Genomic DNA, 22,197 nt, shown 5'->3' on the forward strand with positions numbered 1-22,197 from the left:
GCGACTGATGAGGGAATCTCTTGATTTCCTCGACGAAGTAAGAGACTCAGCCCGAGATAGAATGGCCGCCTATAAGCAGAGAATCAGCAAATTTTATAACCGAAGGGTCCATGCAAGGCCTCTCAAAATTGGAGACCTTGTCCTTCGGAATGCTGCTGCAGTTCAGAAAGGCCGAATCCATGGGAAACTCTCAGCTGCATGGGAAGGACCTTATGAAATTTATGATGAGCTTCAGCCAGGGACATACCGACTTCGGCAGTTGGATGGAACTGAGTTGAAAAATCACTGGAACGCTGATGTACTGAAAAAATACCATGTGTAAACCCTTCGGGGCAGAACAATCTTTATAAGTACATTTTGAACTAATGAAAGGCCTTGGAGCCGCCATTTATATAAATGTTTGCAACTTATTATCCTTTCAAAATTTTTTTTGTTCTATCTACTCTTTAAGGGTTTTTTATTCAGCCTCGTCTGAAACCTTCGCCTTCGGGTAACTGGGTTTCAGATTGCTGACAAAACTCGTCTTTTTAAAGAACACTGGTCTTTCAGCTGAAGTCAAACTTCAGTAAGACTTGTTCTCCAAAGACATGAGTCCATGGACAATTCTGGGATATTGCCTTAACTGAGCCTTGTATCCCAGAGAGCCATTATCCGAAACATTGCCTTAAGTTGGCCCTGTGTTTCGGGTATCCATTTTTCAAAGATAGACAGAAAATCAAGGATAACAGCAACAGTTGAAAATTTTTATATCAGCCTCGTCTGAAACCTTCGTCTTCGGGTAACTGGGTTTCAGATTGCTGACAAAACTCGTCTTTTTAAAAGAACACTGGTCTTTCAGCTGAAGTCAAGCTTCAGTAAGACTTGTTCCAAAGAGGTTAGTCCATCGACAATTCTGGGATATTGCCTTAACTGAGCCTTGTATCCCAGAGAGCCATTATCTGAAACATTGCCTTAAGTTGGCCCTGTGTTTCAGATATGCGTCTTTTTAAAGAACACTGGTCTTTCAGCTGAAGTCAAACTTCAGTAAGACTTGTTCTCCAAAGACATTAGTCCATGGACAATTCTGGGATATTGCCTTAACTGAGCCTTGTATCCCAGAAAGCTAATATCCAAAGCATTGCCTTCAGTTGGCCCTGTGTTTCGGATATCCAACTTTCAGATGAAGTCAATCTTCAGTAAGACTTGTATCCCAGAAGCATTGCCTTCAGTTGGCCCTGTGTTTCGGATACCCATTTTGAAGAAATGAAGAAATTGCTTATTCCGCTGAAGTCATACTTCAATTTCTGGGGGGCAAGAAGCACTCTCAGTGCAAGTATGTACGGCAGAATTGAAGAAACAGAAACAGTAAAGCATTCAAAAACAAAGCAACTGAAGAAAAGAATATCAGATATATAATTCATGCTCAGAAATTGAGCTACAAGTTCAATTAAACTGTATCGGCAGCCGCCCACAAGCGGAAAATAACAGCTGCCGAAATACGTACATAAGCAAAAAAAAATAAACTGCTGTACGACAAGGCAAGCTGAAGCAAAAAACAAGGCAAAAAAATCAGAAAGCGGCAAGTCTAAAGTTAAGCACATGATGAACCGCAAGATTCTGAAGACGACTGCCCGAGTTCCTATGCTTCAGCCTGAGGATCAGACTGATCAGCGTTGAGCCCCATGGTGGCCTCAGCCCCAGCAGCAGAAGAAGCGGGCTTTGCACTCTGCCGAGCCTCCCTTTCCCTCTGTTCAGCTTCCAACTCCATTCTCTCAGCTTCCTCTTCGGCTTCCTCAGCCTTAAGGATTTCAGCTTTGGCTGGAGTTGCATACTTCATATGAGGGTCTTCGGGATTCTGGACCCATTAAGCACATTTAGACCAGTCCAGCTTCGGTTCAGCATGAAGGCAGACTCTTCGGCATACTCGGAACCCGTTTCTGAAACCCATCTCATATTCCTCTTGGGTATAGACACGGACTTTGAGTAGAGCCTCAGCATCAGCCAACTTCTTCTGGGTCTCCTCCAAGTCTTCCTTGGATTTCTTCAGCTCATCAGCGAGCTTGGAGGAGGAACCTTTCAGCTCATTCAGCTCCTGCTGAACTTGGGAAGCCTTTGTCTGAGCTTGGGCCACTTCAACTTTTTGTGTCATCAGTTGATCCTCAGCCTCATGGAGTTTAGCTCTCTGAGCTTCGGCAGCAGCAGCAGCCTCTGAGAGTTGGACATCTTTGGCCCGGAGCAGCTCTTCAGCAGCCATTCGGCTAGCTTCAAGAGCTTCTAGACGTTGCTGCACTTCAGCTTGTGCAGCAGCTCCTTCCTGAATACGGCTCTCAACAACAGCCTTGAATTTGGAGACGTCCACTCCCATATGCTCCTGGAGGAATTTTTCCCCTTCCATCAGTGGGGGAAAAACTTCCTTCTCCATAGCGTCGCAGAAGGTTTTGAGGGCTTCAGCAGCTCTTTTCTCATACTCCTCACCCTTCTGCTGCTTCTCTTCAGCTGCTGCTTGCTTCAGCTTAGCAAGCTTTAATTCCTCTTCAGCCACCTTCTTGTCGTGCACAGCAGCGTCTACCCTATCTTGTAGGGTATCTATCAGCTCTACAGTGAGAGTCTGATTGTGCACGAACTGAAAACAGGAAGACAAAAAAAATAAATAAATAATAAATAAAAAAAAATATATAGAGCTGGATTTCAGAGGAAATGAAGACAAGGAAAATTACCTACATCATCAGCAGTTGGTTAGACCTGGCTGGGTCAGGAACTGATCTGCTGGATTCGCCCATCCCAGCAGTGGCCTTCAGCGACCAGATCCTTGCCCTATCTACTTCGGACATGCCAGCAAAATCGCCGAAGTAGGCTGCAGCTCCTTCTCGGTTCTGACCCCATATGAGGTCCCAGATGTGGTCTGGGATTGGAATTCGGGGGGCCGAGAAACCCATTTCTCCAGATTGCAGAGTCTGGAAAGAAGGGAAGGATGACGATGGAGCTTGATTAGCTTTGGATGGCTCAGCATCATCCTTCTCAGAGGAGTCAATTACTATGACCTCCTCTTCTTCAGGGGTGAGGACGAAAGCCTCAACCTCTCTTGCGATGTCTGCCGTGAAGCCCTCAGCACTGGACATCACGGCATCCTTGTTTTCGTGCTCAGCAGCACTCTCCTTAATTTCTTCTTGGACCCCTCCCTTAGATTCGGGAGTTCTCTGATCCACCTCCATCTTAGGAGGTGGCGGAGGGGTCTTTTGAGGTGATTGGGGTGGTCGCCGGGGAACCCTCGGCGATCCATTGCCTTCCTCGGGTTCCCTTATTGCAACGCCGATGGTCATCGGCCTCCTCTGAAAGTCATGAGGGTCGATGATGGCCATCCTTCGGCGCCTTTTCAGAAGGGGCTGCTCGTCCATATCTGAGTCTGAAGACTCTCCTTGTATTTGGTCTTCGGGACGAGCAGGAGCTTTCCCTTCTCTGTGTCTGTTACTCTCTTCAGACTGTAACAGATAGGGGGGAGGAAGAATGTGAGTAAAAAAAAAAAAGAAGAAAAGAAAAAAAGAAAAAGTTAAGTCTGAAAGCTCACTGAGGTCTTCAGCAAAGCCTCGTCTTCTTCAGCTGCTCTAGTTGCAGCTTCTGCTTCAGCAGCTCTGGAGGACCCTTCTCCTCCTTCGCAAGCTTCGAGAACCCGTGCAACCTCTTCGGCTGTGCGGGCAGCTTCAGCTTCTTCGTCCAGCAGCTGAAACCAGGGGTCTCTCTTCTTCCACCAAGGCTTCTGCCTCTGATACAGAGCAACAGCCTCAATTTGGAAGTGGGAAGAGTCTAGATGAACTTCCCTATGCCTCGGCTCAGTGATAGACGGGGCCCGTTCAGTTACAACTCGTTCTCGGTTGACACCAAGACGAGCGTAGTTAATGCCAACGTTGGTCTCGTCCCGCTCTGAAAAAAGGAAAGGGGAAAGGTTAGCTCAGATAGGTTGGCACAGCATAAAAAAGCGAAGCGAGAGAAGAAAAAGAGATAGTTAAAAAGCCTCGGCCCCAGCCGAAGAAGCTTACCATCCTTAAACTTTCGGCTGAGGCCAACAGCTGCTAGCATGTTCTCTTGGAAAACGTAATGCGTATCGGGGAGCCAAGTCTCCGGGATATGCTGCATTCAGCCACTGCCCCCCGGTTCGGCAGCTTGCCGAAGATATGTTGCGGATCCAGGTTCGGATCCGCCCCGTTATCTGCGGGGGGACCTAGACTTCCCATTTCGGGATCAGGCTCAGCGAGGTACCGGGGAGCGCTGAAGACGCAAGGGTGGCCCGGATCTGTGGGTGCCCTAACCCAAATCCATTGACCTCTCCCGTCCTTGTCTGAAGAGTCGTTTGGCCACATGGTTAGGTATTGGGGCCGGGACTCAATCCGGTACCACCCAGAATCATGGCTTCCGTGCCCACTTTGAATATTTGGCACTAGCCGATGGAGCTTTTTGAAGCAGTGCAGGTTCGGCACGTACTTGAAGAACTTGCAGACCCATAAGTATGTCATCACCCTTCGGATGCTGGTGGGAGTTAACTGACATAGAGAGATGTTGTAATGGATCAGCAAGTCTCGGACGAATACGTCCAAAGGGAACCTCAGCCCGTACTGAAGCTGTCTTGTGTACACCCCCACATACCCCGGGGGTGGACGATGGATTCTATCGGAGGCCGAGGGCATTCGGCACCAATACCCATCAGCTTCAAAAATGCCGTAATGCAACTCAATTTGCTCGGCAAATCGATATTGATCGGCATTCTCCACCCACCATGGGTAGGGGCGGTTCTTTATCATGGCCGAAGCAACTTCGGCATTCTCCCATTCTGAAAACCCGGGGAGGATATCCCAAAGGACAGCGGGAACTTCATCATCCCGTCCAGAAGCGCTCGGCTCCTCCGTTCTCTGAGGAGGAGCCGAGGAAAGGGGAGTCGCCCTAATCCCTTCAGCAGGGTCAGACTCTGGCCTTTGTCCATTCCAGGTCCCAATCCTGTTCCTAGGATCGGGAATCGGCCTTGCTCTTCTTGGAGCACGGGCTCTACCTCTAACTCCTCTTGCCATTGATTATTTCGAAGAAAAAAGTCGAAAGAAAAGGGGAAGGAGTTCGAATTCGAAGAAAAATAAACTGAAATCAAAGGAATTTACCTTAATCTGAAGCGAAAGTTGCCGATTTACGAGTTCGTAGTGGCAAGTCTCAGTTTCTAAGCTTAATGCTCGGGGAATTTGCGAAGTTTCGATGCGGGTTCTTGGTTTCTCTCTCGAGAATTCTGGGTTTGTGTTGGTGAATAAGTGAGGAGAGATGACGCGCCTCTGTTTATATCTCCAGGTACGGGATACGAGGAGTCTGCGTTTTAATTTCTCTTAAATACTCCACTAAGTAACCGTTAAACACATGATCTTGTGATTAAACTGCCCATTATCCGTCCAACTTCCACAATCATTAATCGTTGTTATCTCATTAATTACGGTTTAAATTCAAATTTTTGGATTAATTAAATCATTTACTTCCTTCCTTTTCTGAATTAAATCAAACCCGACCCGTCATCCTTCCAAATCGGGTCTGGGGGGCAAGTTGTTTGGGTCCAATTTAGTCCAATTGGGCCTAAGCACTAAATGATCCAATTAAAAGCCCAAGGTCAAGGTTCAACTCTCCAATTGTGCTAAAGTCAAAGGTCAGCCCACAAAGCAAGCCAATTGGGCTAAGGCCCAACCTTTCCATGTATAATGAGGTATAAAGCATCATATTGATAGATTCAAGGGGGGATTCATCCTGATTCATTCATAGATTCATATGTTCATTCATATATTCTGATATATTCCATAAAAGCCTCAAGCAACAAACTCTCTTGCATAGTGTCTTCTTCTTACACATTGTACTGACTTTAGCATCGGAGGGGCCTTCCTCGGCAACACCCCCGAGGCTAGTTTACGTGTGTTTACTGTGCAGGAAATCTTCGGCCCAACATAACTTGGACCGAATCCAGCCTTCTCCATTTCAGCGGACCTTCGGCAAGGTCCCATTGTTTTCACCCGAAACAGGATCATTCATTGATTCATTCACTCCCTTGTTGGCTACTTACGAAAAAAAAAGTAATACCAGTCACTACTCTCTTAAGCAGGATCAGAAGACAAATCTGAAGTAGAAGTGAGGTAGCAACATGAACAGATCTCTTTGGCAATGTGTTCTCTGAAGTTTGAACAGATGACTACCACCATTTGTGATGCTCTACAAAACTGATTTAATTGCATTAACATCCTTGAGCGAGAATTCTTCTTGAGGAGGGGTGTATGTACTGATAATCGCTCAAGCACTCAGAATTACAACTTGGCACAACTGAGGTGGTGTAATCTAAAATCAGAATTGGAGTCCACCAAACGTCCAGCAAGATTTGTGCTTGAAATTATCTAATTTTATGTTTGGATTTAAGGATTTAATTTAAAATCCTAGAATTGGGCAAAATAAGTTGTTTGGATAACTTAAGAATTTGGATTTGTATTTAGCCCAAATCCAAGCCCTTACAAACATAACTGTAGCTTTAAGAATTTGAAATTCCAATACAATCGACGTTATTTCAAATCCTGGTTTTTCTCACTGTCCTCAATCATCATAGTTGCTACCACGATTCTCCCTTCTCCACCATCGCTTAAATACTTCAACCACCAGGTCCAATCACCAGACTCCATTGCAACACCGCCTAAGCCACCTCCGCCGTCGCAGCCGTTGTAGCAAGGCCGCGCCACCGCCGCCGTCGCCTCCCCCAAATACATCATTACTTTGTTTACAAGATTGTTTTGTTAGATTGAAGCTTTAGTTTCATCTAAATTAAGTTACGGTAATTTCATCATTTTTCATTCTAATAATCAAATTGGGGAAAAAATTGGGGTTTATAATCTTAAGTAGAAGCTTTGAATTTGGATTCATATAAAACAATCAAACTACAATTTTAATAATAAAAAAGAGAACAATATTATTAAAATAACATAAAATTGATTTTTTTTTTTTTTTGAAGAAATTGACTATAATTAAACATTCTAAAACTTTAAATTGATAGTCAGTACATTTATAACTTAGTCAATTTTGTTTGTTAATTTTTCTTTTTTAATTTTGTTCGTTCCTTCAATTAAAAATTATCTAGGAATTGAAATTCTACTATTTTCCAAACAAATATTTCGGAATAGAATTCAAATTCTGAAATTGAAATCTTTCAATTTGAAATGAATCGAGTATATCCAAACACAACCTAAAAGTATTTAGTGGAATTCACATGTTATAACTATACTCTGTAATATAAATTTGGTACAAATATAGATTTCATAATTTTAAGATACAATTGCGAATGGTAAAAAGCACTAGAACTTCACTTAATTACCTTATTTAATTATTTGTTGATAAATTCATAACAGTGAATCAATACCACAGTACCAGAAATCTTCACTTATCTCAGGTATCCATCTCGGAACCTTGACACTCCGACAAGGGTAATAGACACTTTCAACCAAAAACATAGATACATCTACTTAATACTCAAGATGGACACTTAAATACATATTTTACCCAATTTTGAGTTACAGAGTAAATTATATAGGTTGAGACAGAGATCCCACCGACCCACCATAGATATGAGTTACTTACAGTGATTTTTAGTGTTTCAACTTTAGGAAAGCTCCTAATGCAGCTAATCACAGAAGAGAAGTCATCCAGATAATCCAAATGAACAGATAGCAACTCCAGATTTATCAGCTTCTCAAAGGTATTACGAGTGGTTCCATAAGATGCTTGAATAATATAATCAGTCAGGATAAAGTTAACCACAAATATAAACTATCCAAACTCCTAAGCATATCACCCTCAAATTTTATTGAATCGAGCTCAAGTTTGCGAATATGTTTAAAGCCTTCAAAATCAGTGGGTGGAGGTTTCAAAATAAAATACTACCTCTGTTTCATATTAATTGCAACTTTGGGATATTATTTGTGAGATATAAAATATTCCAAATTTGCAACTAATATGAGACGAAGGTAATATCTGTTCAGTATCAATTCCTCCAACTCGATGCAGGAATAAATATGCAAGGGAAAAGGTACATCTATAATCTGATTATTTATAAGGGTGTAGACACCTAATTGTGTCTCCCCAAAAACCAAACCCATTGATGAGTACCTTTCATGCCTTTGATTATCGAGTTAGGTGAAGAGTTGAAAAGTCTCGTGAATTATTATTATTATTTTTTTACCAGTTCTAACCTTTCTCTAAATGTTTTAATCCAAAATCATTTATTTCGTGTGCTTAGACCCAAAATCATTCATTTCCTATCTTTGAAAATCATTCTTTTCGAGTGTAATTTACAAAAACGTCCAAACCTAATTATTTTGATCCATAATCCTAGTCCAATTATTGTGTAGTTGGATGGGGTTTGAAAAGGTCTTTCCAACGATATATTATAGGTCCAAATCCGAGTTATAATGAAGAAGTTATGGCCAAAATACTAAAATGGGCTCAAAACGAGCCTTACCTACGACACAATGATCATGTGGAGACTCCATTAACCTTAATCCATTAGGATTGATTATTAGCTTCTAGAATCCTCTAGAAGGTTCTAATCTATCCTATTTTTTGAAAAGATAAAGACTTAAAATTTTATATCGGATAAAACACTTGTTTTTTAATGATTTAATTCTGATAAAATTAGAATACGTACGGAAACACGATTTATCCAATTTGATTGAGAGTCGGATTCCGTAAGGATTCTATCTTTTGAAAAATATCGCGTCGCTATACTTATATCACTGCGATATAACTGTCGTTTCGTGATATGATCTGTTTTACTCCGAGCCGGATTCCGACTCTTTTTCTGATCTTTTCCCCCCTTTTGCTTTATAAATAGAGGACGTTTTTCTCCGTTTTCATTCACCAACAATCATCTAATCTCTCCTCTCTCTAAGCTAAAGCTTATTCTTCTATCTCTCTTAATTTCTAGCCTTAGGCTTAGCCTAAAACACATCCCACTACTAGAAAACAGCTAATCAATGACGGAAATAATTCCTCGGAATATCCTGAAATTCCGTCAGAAATGTTGGTTTCCGACGGAATTCCGTCGGAACTCACCGTCGTATTACATTTTGTAGGAATTTGGCTATATTCCGAGGGAATTTCCGTCGGAAAGGTCCATTCCCACGGAATTTCTGACGGATGTTGTTTTGTCGGACTCAAGTTTGACTAAACGGGAAAGTCCGTCGCAAAATTCCGACGGACTAAATTCCGTTGTTGTTACAACCTTCCGACGGAATATTCCGTTGGGAACAACTATGCTTCCGACGGAATTTCCATCGGAAAGTTTAATAAAAAAAAAAAAAAAAAAAAACAGCCCACCTACCCCTAACCCACTGCCCACAACCCACACCCACCACCCCTAACCCACTGCCTAACCTACCCTTAACCCACTGCCCACCAACACCTACCACCACCAACCACCATGAACCACCCACCAACAACATGCGGCTTTGTCTAAACACCAACGCCACCAACTCCTCCTAACCCACCACCACCACTATAAACCCAAAAAAACAACCACTAACTCACTAAAACCAACCATTTCACCCCCCACCACCGTGAACCACCTACCACCACCAACAAAATCGAAAAAAAAAACTCAGAAATTCTAAATTAAAACAAAAAAAAAACCAAAAAATGAACCCACAAATTCGAAATCCACCCACAAATCACAAATAAAAACTTACAAAAAACACCAAAAAAAATTCAACGAAATAATTGGTCGAAAATTAACAAAAATCGAGCCAATTAACCACAATAAAACAACAACAATCAATGAAATTAAAAATAAACCCACAAATTTAAAATTAACTCACAATACTAAACAAAAATCAACATACCTTTTGAAATTTCATCTTTGTTGGATTTAAATGGTCAAACTCGACCATGAAAATTCCAGATCGAGTTTGACCAAAAAAACCATGACCTTTGAATTTTGAATGCTCGTGGTGGTGGTGGTGGTAGTAACACTAGTTCGTGACGACTAGAGGAAGGCGAGAGAAGAAAAGGGCGAGAGAAGAAGAGGAGTAAAAAATTGAGAAAGAGAAGAAGAGGAGAGGAGAAAACAGAAGAGAAGGGAAAGAAGATAGAAGAAAAGAGAATAGGAAAGAGGAGAGGAGAGGAGAGGAGGGAGAAGGAGAAGAGAGGCGGAAGAGAGGAGAGAGAAAATTGAAATGAAAGGGGAGGGGGAGATCCGGGTTTTTAAGGTAGGATTTTTTTTTTAAAGCCTAAATTCCGTCAAAATATTCCGTAGGAAGTTTGATGTTCCAACAGAAAATTCCGTCGGAAACTTTCGACGGATTTATTTCCGTAGGAAGTTTGATTTTTCGACTGATTTTATTTCCGTCGGAAGTTTAATGTTTCGACGGAATATTCCGTCGGAAAGCCTATATTTTCTTACGGATATATATTCCGTCGGAATTCGACCTATTTTTAGTAGTGTCCCAACACACATCCTTCATACTTTTCTTAACAAACACCATACGTCCTTTGCGAAACTTAAATACTCTAAGCCCTTCTCGTAGTTGGTTTCGACCTCGACGTGAAAGGTTGATAAATTTGAGGGTTTGGTCCCTAATTTATATTTCAATTATTATTTAATTTATTTTATTTGTTTGATTTAATCTTTCTTGAAGTTACTAACGTGTGTATTGTTTTGATAGAAAGAGATACGAGGCATCAAAGTGAGTAGATCCACTGTCCTTATTCCTCGCTTTTGATATAGAAATCATGCTTAAGATATTATAATAATTCTTAGTATCATGTTAGGATGTTGATTTTGATTCCTAGTATCATAGATGCTTAATTAATATTTCTAATATTATCATGCTTGCTAGTATCATGTTTAGACTAAAAGCTTTGATTTTTTTATTAGTGACATGCTAGGGTTTGTTATTAATCCGTTTAGTATCATGCCTAGGATCTTGCTAATAATATTTTGATGTTATTATTATGATGATGATTGTTGTGTCAATAATTATTACATTGCTTGATTATTCATAATTTGTTGTTATTGCTTGATCACGCCCTTTCTTGTAGGTTTAAATGGAATTTGTACTTGAAATCACGCCTAATAAGATAATTAATAATTTGATTTTAGGCTAATATGATTTTAATTCAAGTGATCGCCAATAATAGATTTATTTGTGCATTAATAATCAACCAACATAGATTAAACAAATTTAGGGTTAATGTATTGTATGTATGTTGATCGGAAAGCACACATGAATATCATAAGAATTGAGTAGAGGCCGGTTTAGGGCGGGTTCAATCTCTTTTAGGTTGGATTCGTATCATCATCTCTAAACATCCAGTCATGGTTCCGAACTACTATGGAATTAGCGATCTCCGTGATCGTGAATGAGGTGTAACCTTCACACCCGTGAACTGTTTACAAATTCCTAAAACTTGTTGGCGACTCTTTTATCTCTAGCTTCCTTCCTTTTGGACACCACCATGCTTAAATGCATGATCACAGTGGGACTCAAAGTTGATGTTTGAAAAATTCTCTACAAAGGGTAATATTTTTGACACCATTTCTTGTAAGAAAACTTCGCCAATGTTTAAGATTTAGAGATTCTTTACTACCATAATATTTAGGATCTTCAATGTAGGGGGTCTCGAAGTAAAACTCGTGAATAGGTCCATGGTGGTGGAGGAAGATATTGTCGACAAGGCTAGTGTATTTTTCCCAATATATTTGTCCATCGACGTTCTCCTGCCAAATCCAGAAATTCTTGTCGAAAACAAGTTTCTTAAGACAGTGCCAATTGGTCCTCCATTGTTTGGACAACACACTCATCTTGGCTGCTTCGTCAAGTATTCAAGTGGCAACAGTTGGAGTATCTTATCAATAAGTACCATGGGCAAATTGCTGATATGATCTTTTCTGCTTTTGATATTCTTTGGTATCATCTTTACCTATAAAATAATCTGAACTATTGAATATCATGTATCAAAGAAAGTCGAAGGTTGTTAACCCTTAAAATAACAAAGTAACACCTACAACACTCTATATTACTAACAAAGTAACCCTTATAACTCTATTGAGTAACCCCTGTAAAACTGATTGAGTAAACCCCATGGTGGCTGGTCATACAGTTTTGTCAGCCACATAAAACTTTTAGTGTTCACTTAATTAAGGGTCATGTGTGATCATTCACCTTACACATGCTCATAACCACCCTCATAAAGATTCTAGATACATATATATTTCCAATCAGCTCTAAACAAGTTCAATGAACCAACAACTAGTTCCCTAAAAGCCAAACTACTAAGAAAATCTAACATTTCAATCGCTAAATCTAAGCAAGACGCCTTCACTTCACAAGCACTTCTTATAAAGTTCTGCATTTTGAGTTACAATACTTTCAAATCATCCAGAATTTCTCAATCTACTAGAGAGAGAGCTCTGACATGTTATTGACGCTAGTAATCTGGATAATACTCGAATAAATGAGTCAACAACTAACCTAGTAACCCGTGTGAGAATCTTTTCTTTTTGCTTGTGGAAGATAGACTGAATTATAATCAAAACTAAACAGAGATTATAACATAATTTGAAATAAAAAGGAAAAATACAAGTTCTATTTTTCAGTCATTAACCGTGGAATCTACTATATATGATTGAAAATTTGTAGTTGCATTAAGCAAAAATTAGATCATGGGGGTCATACTCATAGTGCACCTAATTAACACAACACAAGGATACTACTAGACCGCCCCCCCTCCTCAATCTACTTAATTGAGGAGGGAGGCCGGTCTAATAAACATATAAGGCCATAGGAGCCACTTTAGTATAATAATGCCAACATTGGAGAACGACTAGACTTTAGAGAAGCAAGTAGGGCGAAGCACCACAGGGGCCATGGCGCTCTTAGACTCCAATGAGCAAGTACCATACAGCCCAAAGTTCATCACCCATCAGTGGGGGTCAAAATAAGGTGGCACAACACCCACGTAGATTCTAGTAGGACTAATAGTAGCAGAATTAGAGTTAAGAGTACACATTATGCAAAAGGACCAGCCACAAATTCCGCGTACAATGAAACTAGCAAGAAATCAACCGGTTAACAAAATCTTAGCACTTTTTTCAGCAATCTTTTTTTTCGAACTCATTCAGAAAATTTATCAGCAGTTTTAAATAAACAACATTATAAGCAAAAATAACCATCAATTTGACAAATTTTGACAAACCCCTTGTATTCTACTAGCAACATCATATTGTGAAATTACAAGAATTCTTTGAACAAATTAAAGGTCCCAAGTAAATTAAACATTTGATAGCAAGTGAACAAAAATATTTTACTATGGAGTAGCGTTGTATATTCAACTAGTTATTTCAGGTGATTCCCAATACATAGTAAATTTATAAGTTTGATCAAAATTAATAGAAAGGGTTATTGTTGAACAATATTGATAAGTGAAAAATATAATTAATTATATTAATATGTTATTTAATGTATTAAAGTTATATCAAGGAAGAGTTTTTCAAATTATTAATTATACATTACTATAATTCAATGTAGTGAAAGAAGGAGGATACACATAGAATGACACATGGCGCACATGTGGCACCAAATAGTAAATAAGGGTGACACATGGCGATAGCATGTTATCCCTATGATTTTTTAATAATACAATAGATTTTCATCACTTTTGAAATTATAGACTTTTATGCAAATATTTTTGGAGTGAAGAGAGATAGAAAAAAAAAAAAATAAATAGGGTCATTGCATCTAAATTAAAAAAATCTATTTTTAGAAAGTGATGCATCTAAAACAAAACAATGAAATAAGATTGACTAAAGGAATTAGGACTTGTTTTAATAAGGTTTAGTCCAATTTGTTTGAGTATAAATTGATTTATTAATTTTAGTATATGTTGAGAGAAAATTCATCAAATTGAATTTTGTTAAATTTATCTTATGAATCAATATAATAATACTAAAACGGAACCAGGAACGACATTTATTATGTATATTGCATTATTGTGCTAATATCATCTGTATAGGATGATGTCGGTGCCAGTATAACAAATACTAGACTCGGATCTGGTCAGCCCTTGGACACTATTTAACATAACGACAACGTGACCATATCGGCACATGTTGTGCACACTCAAGACCGTCCCATGGCTGGCTACTTCCAACACGTGGACATCTGCCATGCACTTGCATGTCATGCAGCCACGTGGCCAAGATGATCTTCCTATAAATACTCACCAATTTGCTCATTTACAAGGTAACAAAGACATTTCTCTCTCTCGTTGAATCAATTGTCTTCTCTTCTTTCCTCTTATCTTCTTGAACTCATCACTGACTTTGTCTCTGGAGTAGTTATCCCGCACCAAACCTGGGGTTAGCTAACTTGCATTGATTGTGCAGGTACTTGGCTAGACGATTGGGTTTTCGCGGATCCTGAATATGGGTTATCAGATCGAGCTCATCCAGATATCTTCTTATATATACCAACATTAATCAAAACATCAAGATGTGTAAAGCTTGTGCATTAGTAGCAATCAAACTTTGTTGTCAAAATTTTATTAATACAATCCATTGCAAATTAAATTATGACATTTGATATTGTTGCTTGATTGTGGAGAGATGAATGATATTGCGTTGTTTGTTGGAGGACATTGTCTCGTCCTTGTGCATTTTCTTTTGTTGGGACCCTATATTGTTAGATTATCACTTTTGTGGGTACGTTGTATAAGCTTAATTTAAAGAGTCCGATACCTTGCTTGGGGATTGATAAGTTTAATTTTAGTGTATCTAGATTCTAGAATGACCTTTTTTAGGGCTGATATTATGCATTTGAAGGGTACTTTTTATATAAAAGCAATTCATGTTTAAAATAATTAAATATGTTAGACTTGCTCTTTAATATAACATTTTGCATGTAAACTCTGTAAAGTGTATTGAGCTATTATCATATTGTTAATATCTTTGTGCTAGTAGAAGAGGTAAGGGAATGAGTATTGAAACTACTACCAAGCAAATTGATGGGAACATAGTCAAGGAACGCTATCTTTCCCCTTCTCCCTGATGAGAATACTAGGTCAATTGCCTTAAATATGTGATTGTATTGCCATTTGTAGAAATGAAAGTGTCTAATTTCAACGCTATTAGCTCAATGGTAGAACAATGTACTATAGAATATGTACATGGTGTAGGTTCAAGCCCTACATAGCCTACACAATACTTGTGTATTAGTGTATTTCTATTTGTTGGAGTAATATTGGTCATTTTTATAAAACAAGCATAGCGCTCTTGGTTACGATCAATTAAGTGCTTTTCATTTACCCTCTAGTGACCCATTAAGTGTTAACCAACCCCTGAATGAGGATAGGGTTTGGTGGATAGTCGCCAACAAAATGTCCAATGACTATAGCCTCCCAATTAATAAGGTGCTCTGGGGTTTGATAGTTAGAGGAATTCAGCACAATTCCCATACGAAGACATATTGAAGGGAATAAAGAAAAATAGCCTGCACTAAACAAAGATGAGAGAGAAACCTAGTGAGAGCTAGTCTACCCACCAAAAAACAAACCCCACCTTCTCAAACTCAAACCCCACCATCACAAATCCAGCAACAAAAGAACCTTACCTTCAGAGAAGCCCTACAATCAACTTAATCCAACCCCTTACCACCAGAAACATTTTCCAGATTTTATCTGAAAATTCGGATATTGGGACAATGACGTGTCCAACTCCAATTGACCCCACCTCTTCTAATACCTTACTTCCCATACCCAAACTATCACTTCACTCAACCTGCACTCCTTCTTCTTCTTCTGATTTTTTGTCTCCTACTAGCCGCCTAGCTCTCTCTTGTCAACTCAACAGACCTTTCACCTTCCCCATAGATAACTTCACCATGGCTATTTCCAAGATAAAAAATTTAAATCTTCTCGCCTTAACCATTCCCATCCCACCTTTTCTCTTACAAGCACCAAAAAATTCTCAAAAATTCCCAAAAAATCTCATTCACCATGGAGAAGCTGACTCTCAACGAGTACCTCAACAAATTCATGAACGAAGACCCGGACGAACTCAAGGACCAGGAGGGCTTTCTCAGGCCTCCAATGTTCCATCAATTGTGGATGTCGGGTTCATTAACAAAGCCCTGGAAGTGACTTTTTGCTGGTGGATGAACAAAATGCAGGAGGAATACTCTCTCATGGTGGTTCCTTGGGAATTGCAATTCTTAATCGACTCGATTCCTGTACTTCCGATCGAAAGAAAAGCCCTGTCGATTACCGACGAATGGCTGGTGCTCCAATCACTTTCAGGAACAAACAATATCAAACTGATGCATCTTGTAAGGGAAGCAAAATAACTCCATCTTTCCGTAGGATGGGGAAAAGTGAAAGGGGGAGCCGTCGAGATGTTGGGGATAAAAATCAAGAACACTGTATCCATGTACAACAAGTATCTGGGCAAGTATGTCGAACTCGACAACAACGCGGCTTATGCAACTAGGAAGGAGTTGAACTGCCTCCCAATCATGATTCCGGGATTGACAGTGCTGTTATGGAATGCTAGGGGAATTGCTAGGGATGGTTTCAAGCGAAACATCCGCCAGCTGATCAAGGATCATAACCCTGACATCATTATCCTGACTGAGACAAAAGTGTGCAAGGCAAGCTGCGAAGAACTCATCACCATTCTCCCTTATAACTCCTTAGAGGTGGTGGACCCGATGGGCTTATCGGGTGGGATACTCATACTATGGAACTCTGGCTATAATGATATCACTGTTGTGGCTAGGGAACCCCGCGCTATTCATCTCGTAGTGCAGGTAAATCCGACACTCAAATTCTTTTTATCAGCAATTTATGCTTCTACTAAATTTAAAGGTAGGCTATAGATGTGGGATTCCTTGAAAAATCTTAGCTTGTCTATTAACATGCCTTGACTTCTTTGTGGGGATTTTAATGAAACCTGTTTTGACCATGAGAAATGGGGGGGAAAATGCTCACCCTGTTCATCAGATGAGAGCTTACAGTGATGCTATGGATGCTTGTCGTCTTGTTGATTTGAAGTATGTGGGGACATAAATATACCTAGTTCAATAAACAAAAGAAAAAAATCCATTTTTGAAAGACTTAACCATTTTTGGGCAAATAATGACTAGATTGAAGCTTTTCCCCGTAATATTGAACGGAACGGTGTCCTTCGAATAAGTGTATTATTCCGATAGAGGGTTCGGAATTATTAGAAAGCTGATTATTCAGTGTGGTTAGAATGCCTAGTTAGAGGTCGCTTCCGATCTGTAATATTAATGTTTAATTAATATTACAACTTAATCTCGACAGAACCCTTCGGGTCACCCAATCGAGTAACCGAACCGAAACGACGAATTAATGCGAAGGATTAAATGAGTCACTAGAGTATTACGAACATAGACGTCGTATTCAGACCTTAGAGTGTCGAAAACCAAGCGTCGTAAGTCGAGTCGAATTAAGGATTCGACGAGACGAGAAATCAAGCGAACAACAAGTTACAAATATACCCCTAGCCTCGGAATGCCATGAGCAATCCGAGGGCCAAGGGCAATATAGCTAGCCAAGGCAGCCACATCATGCCGAGCTAACTAGGAGCGCATGCATGCTAGCATCGCAAGCTAGCGGCGCTTGTTAGCTGGCCGGTGCGGCATGGCGAGCATCGCTGGCGCGCTAGGCCTAGTGCCTCGTGCACAGCAGCCCGCAAGCAATTCTGGGCCGAGCTGGCACATCGCAGGCTGGCCGCATATGATAGGCAAGACCAGTCGCACCATCGCAAGGCCAGCAGCACGCAAGTGCTTGCTTGGCCTTAGACATGGTCGCAGCGAGTGTGCGAGCTCGCTAGCAATCGCAGCGCACAACCACACATTGCAGCCCGCATCACTGAGGCTTGTTACTGCGGGCTGGTGCGAACGCCTAGCGTGCGAGGTAGTATCGTGCTGGGCTGCGCCTAGCACAATCAACGCAGCAGCAACATCATGTAATGTGTGCGTGGGCTACGGGATGTGCTTGCTTGCATGCTGGGCTATGTGCACGCATAACGCCCAGTTAGCAGGCCCAGCCAAGGGGTTAGGCCGCCAGCAAAGCAGCCTTGGGCGCCAAGGCTGGCAGTACTAGGCGCGCGTGCGTTGGTTGTGTGTGGGGGTTGGTTTTTGTAGGTTGCTTGGGGAGCAAGGGGTGGATGGTCCCTCCCCCCATGTGGTCCTCACCTAACCCTTGCTCTCCACTTGACACTTGTTGTTTGTTGATTCACTTGTATTTTAATTTGATTTTTGGATTAAAATAAATTGAATAAAAATGCATTTTTTCAACTCTCCCACATAAATAAGAGATTGGAATTCAAGAGCTCCCTTCCCTATCAATACCAATCATTTGGCATTGGGAAGGGACACTTGAGTTGTGAAGTTTAAGGGATATCCAAGAAGAGAATACCTTAGTTCTAATACTCTAAGTTATTTTGGTCTAGTCCCGACTAAACTTTGGGTTAGAGATCGTTCGGGTCGGGACTCGAGGGTGAGAGCCGTCGGAGGCTTGTGCATTTACAGAGCTTTACGCTTTCAAGTACGAGCTCTTAGAAAGAGCGAAGCACGCATCAAGGGTAAAATCGTCTTTTCTTCCTTCTCTCTCCTTGTTAATTAATTATGTGATTGTTAATTAATTAATATGCATGTTTAGTTACTTTAATTTTTGTGCGAATTTTGGGAGGGTTTCATTCCGCGTAGTGTCGGACACTACGAGACCCAACAGCAATATCGGAGTCACGCTCATTTAATTATTGTAACTAATAATTAATTAAGGTGATTTAAATGGATTTAAATTTCTGGTTTTGTTTTCTAATTAGATTAGAAGCTTGTTTTAATTAGTCTTAATCTCGTATTTATACTAATTTTGGCTCAAGAACCCACATTTCGACCCTAAAGTAGTGAATTTTGGGTGAAATTGATGTTCTAAATCAGTTTTGACCCTCTTTATTTTTCTTTTTATCCTACTTAATGAATGTCGAGATGATTTACTCACTAGGCGAAAAAAGGTCTTTAGCACCGGTTCAAACCCCTCTTTGCGCATCGGTTTTGAACCGTTCAAGATCTGAGGGATGCTAAAACCCCAGACATTTCGCATCGGTTCAAAACCGATGCGAAATTAGACTTTTAGCTTCAGTTCTGGGTGAGAACCGATGCCAAAAACGGGACTTTTTGCATCAGTTTTGACTTAGAACCCAAAAATATTTTAGAAAAACTTTTAGCACCGGTTCTTTACCATAACCGGTGCCAAAAATACCCCAAATTTTTTTTTTTGGCATTTTTTTCACTTAAATTGTACCAAATACTTATATATAATCATAATATACATAAAACACATATATTTTCTTCAATAACTTGTAATATTACACTTTAAAAAACTGAAAAAAATACAAAGTACACAATCAAAGATAGAAGGCAGTAGCAGCAACATCATCAAAGATAGGAGGCAGTAGCAGCAATAACATCAAAGATAGGAGGCAGTAGCAGCAACGTAAAAACAACAGTAGTATCAAAGATAAGGCAACAACAACAAAGGGAGTAGCAGTACAGGGAGCAGAAGAGGCATCAACGTGGAGAGCTGATCCACTCTCTTGTGAAGAGGCAGCAGTGTGGTAAAGAAAATGCAAGTTCACGTGCTTGTGATTTCACACATATAATTCACAGCTTCAGGTAATGTAGTTATGTGACAGCAGGTTAACTGATCCTTTATAAGGACAAGAACAAGAAATCTATAGTTAAAAAAAAAAGACTTGCATGAGTCACATTTCTCAGCCAAACAAACAAGTCCAACATCAATATGAGCAACAAAGAAAAAGCAAAAAAGATAAAAGATAGCAGATACATCATTGATAACACTCTAGAACCAAAATCAAGCGATTAATCACATTGTAGAAATCAGATTGCAGAACCAGATTGCAGGAATCGGCTCCATCATTCATCAACAGAAACCGTAAATTTCAACAACACTCATCAATAGAAACTGCAAATTTCATCAAAAGAAAGCAAATAATTCATGAATCCATCAGGGGTTTTTTTTTCATCCAAAAACTTCTCAAACTATGTTACCTCAATGGACAAACCAAAGCAAATCACAGTGAGAAGTTGTACGATGAAAGTGAGTCCCTTCATCATATGGATTATTCTAGTGTAACTATTTACGGCCAAGAGACTCAACGCATTATGATATCTATAGCACACGTCAATAAAATTCATCAACCACTAAGACTTAACACATCTGTAAAATTCAAAGAATGTATGCATTGAAAGGGACAAATCATCAACCACTTGGATCAAAATCAGAAGAATAATCCATAATTAAGGCCAAAACCGAAATAACAGCAACACAAGCTCAGCATAAGCAAAGGCAGAGACTCAACAAGCGCAACAAAAACATCAAAGATAGGAGGCAGTAGCAGTAACGTAAAAGCAGCAGTAGCATCAAAGATAAGGCAGCAACAACAGAGGGCGTAACAGTACAGGGAGCAGTAGAGGCAGCAACGTGGAGAGCTGATCCACTCTCTTGTGAAGGGGCAGCAGTGTGGTAAAGGAAATGCAAGTTCACGTGCTTGTGACTTCACACATGTAATGCATAGCTTCAGGTAATGTAGTTATGTGATAGTAGGTTAACTGATCATTTATAAGGACAAGAACAAGAAAACTATAGTTAAAAAAAAAAAAGACTCACATGAGTCACATTTCTCAGCCCAAACAAACAAGTCCAACATCTATATGACCATCAAAGCAAAAGCAGAAAAAGAAAAAAGATAGCAGATGCATCATTGATAATACTCTAAAACCAAAATCAAGCGATTAATCACATTGCAGAAATTAGATTGCAAAACCAGATTGTAGAAATTCTGTCCTCTGTAAACCAACAAGCCTAACCAGATTGCTGAAATCAGCTCCATCATCCATCAACAGAAATCGTAATTTTCAACAACATTCATCAATAGAAACCGCAAATTTCATCAAAAGAAAGCAAATAATTCATGAATTCATCGGGGGGTTTTTTTTCATCCAAAAACTTCTCAAACTATGTTACCTCAACGGACAAATTGGAGCAAATCACAGTGAGAAGTTGTACGATGAAAGTGAGTCCCCTCATCATATAAATTATCCTAGTGTAACTATTTACGGCCAAGGGACTCAAGGCATTATGATATATATAGCACACATCTTTAAAATTCAAAGAATGTATGCATTTAAAGGGACAATTCATCAACCACTTGGATCAAAATCAGAAGAATATTCCATAATTAAGGCCAAAACTGAAATAACAGCAACACAAGCTTAGCATAGGTAAAGGCAGAGACTCAACATGCGCAACAACAACAACACAAGCTGAGCATAGTCAGCAACAATAAAACAGACTAACTAAAGGAATCAACAACACAAAATGAGCATATGAAACAAAAACAATACATGCTGAGCAGAGTAACAAATAGCTACACAAGGTGGGACAACAATCCAATCGAGCAATAACACAATTAAAATAGTCACATCTATCCAAATTTTCAACAAAAGAAAATTATTTATTTACAACTAACAACATCTTCTCAACCTTATAATCTTGTTATGCATCCACATCAACAATTTAACATCAACAATACCCCAACGTCACTAAAAGGCAGTTACTATAGGCGATATGCAGGGCTGAACAAAAACAATTGGCCTTCATAATCGAAATGCATTGCAAAACAAGTGGACTAATGACTATCAGCTATCAAAATAGAAATATTGACAATTAAGTTAGCTAATTTTATTTATTTTTTCATTATCTAAACTGAAATTTCGAGCCCAAATATCATTCTAATCATTCTAACTATTAAAATTATCATTCATACATTTTGAAGGTTCAGTTAAAGGCAAGAAAGTTGAATATCCCAAAGAAAACTAACTGAATTCAGCAATCAATTAATTTAATCAGCAATGAATCAAACGATGTTAGGAGGAATTTCTTGTCAACATTTTACTAGTAAATTTGATCGATTTCTTCCCTAAATTTGATAAATAAAAGTAGATTTAAAATTCGCAATGAAGTAAATTCAACTCATATGTAAAACAAGGAATTCAAATTTCAAATTGCAAAGATAACAACAATAACACAAGCTATACATAGTAAGCAACAACCACCACACAACATCCA

The sequence above is a fragment of the Chenopodium quinoa genome, unplaced genomic scaffold (genome assembly GCF_001683475.1).
Source record: "Chenopodium quinoa cultivar QQ74 unplaced genomic scaffold, ASM168347v1, whole genome shotgun sequence".
In the NCBI taxonomy this organism is placed as follows: domain Eukaryota; kingdom Viridiplantae; phylum Streptophyta; class Magnoliopsida; order Caryophyllales; family Amaranthaceae; genus Chenopodium; species Chenopodium quinoa.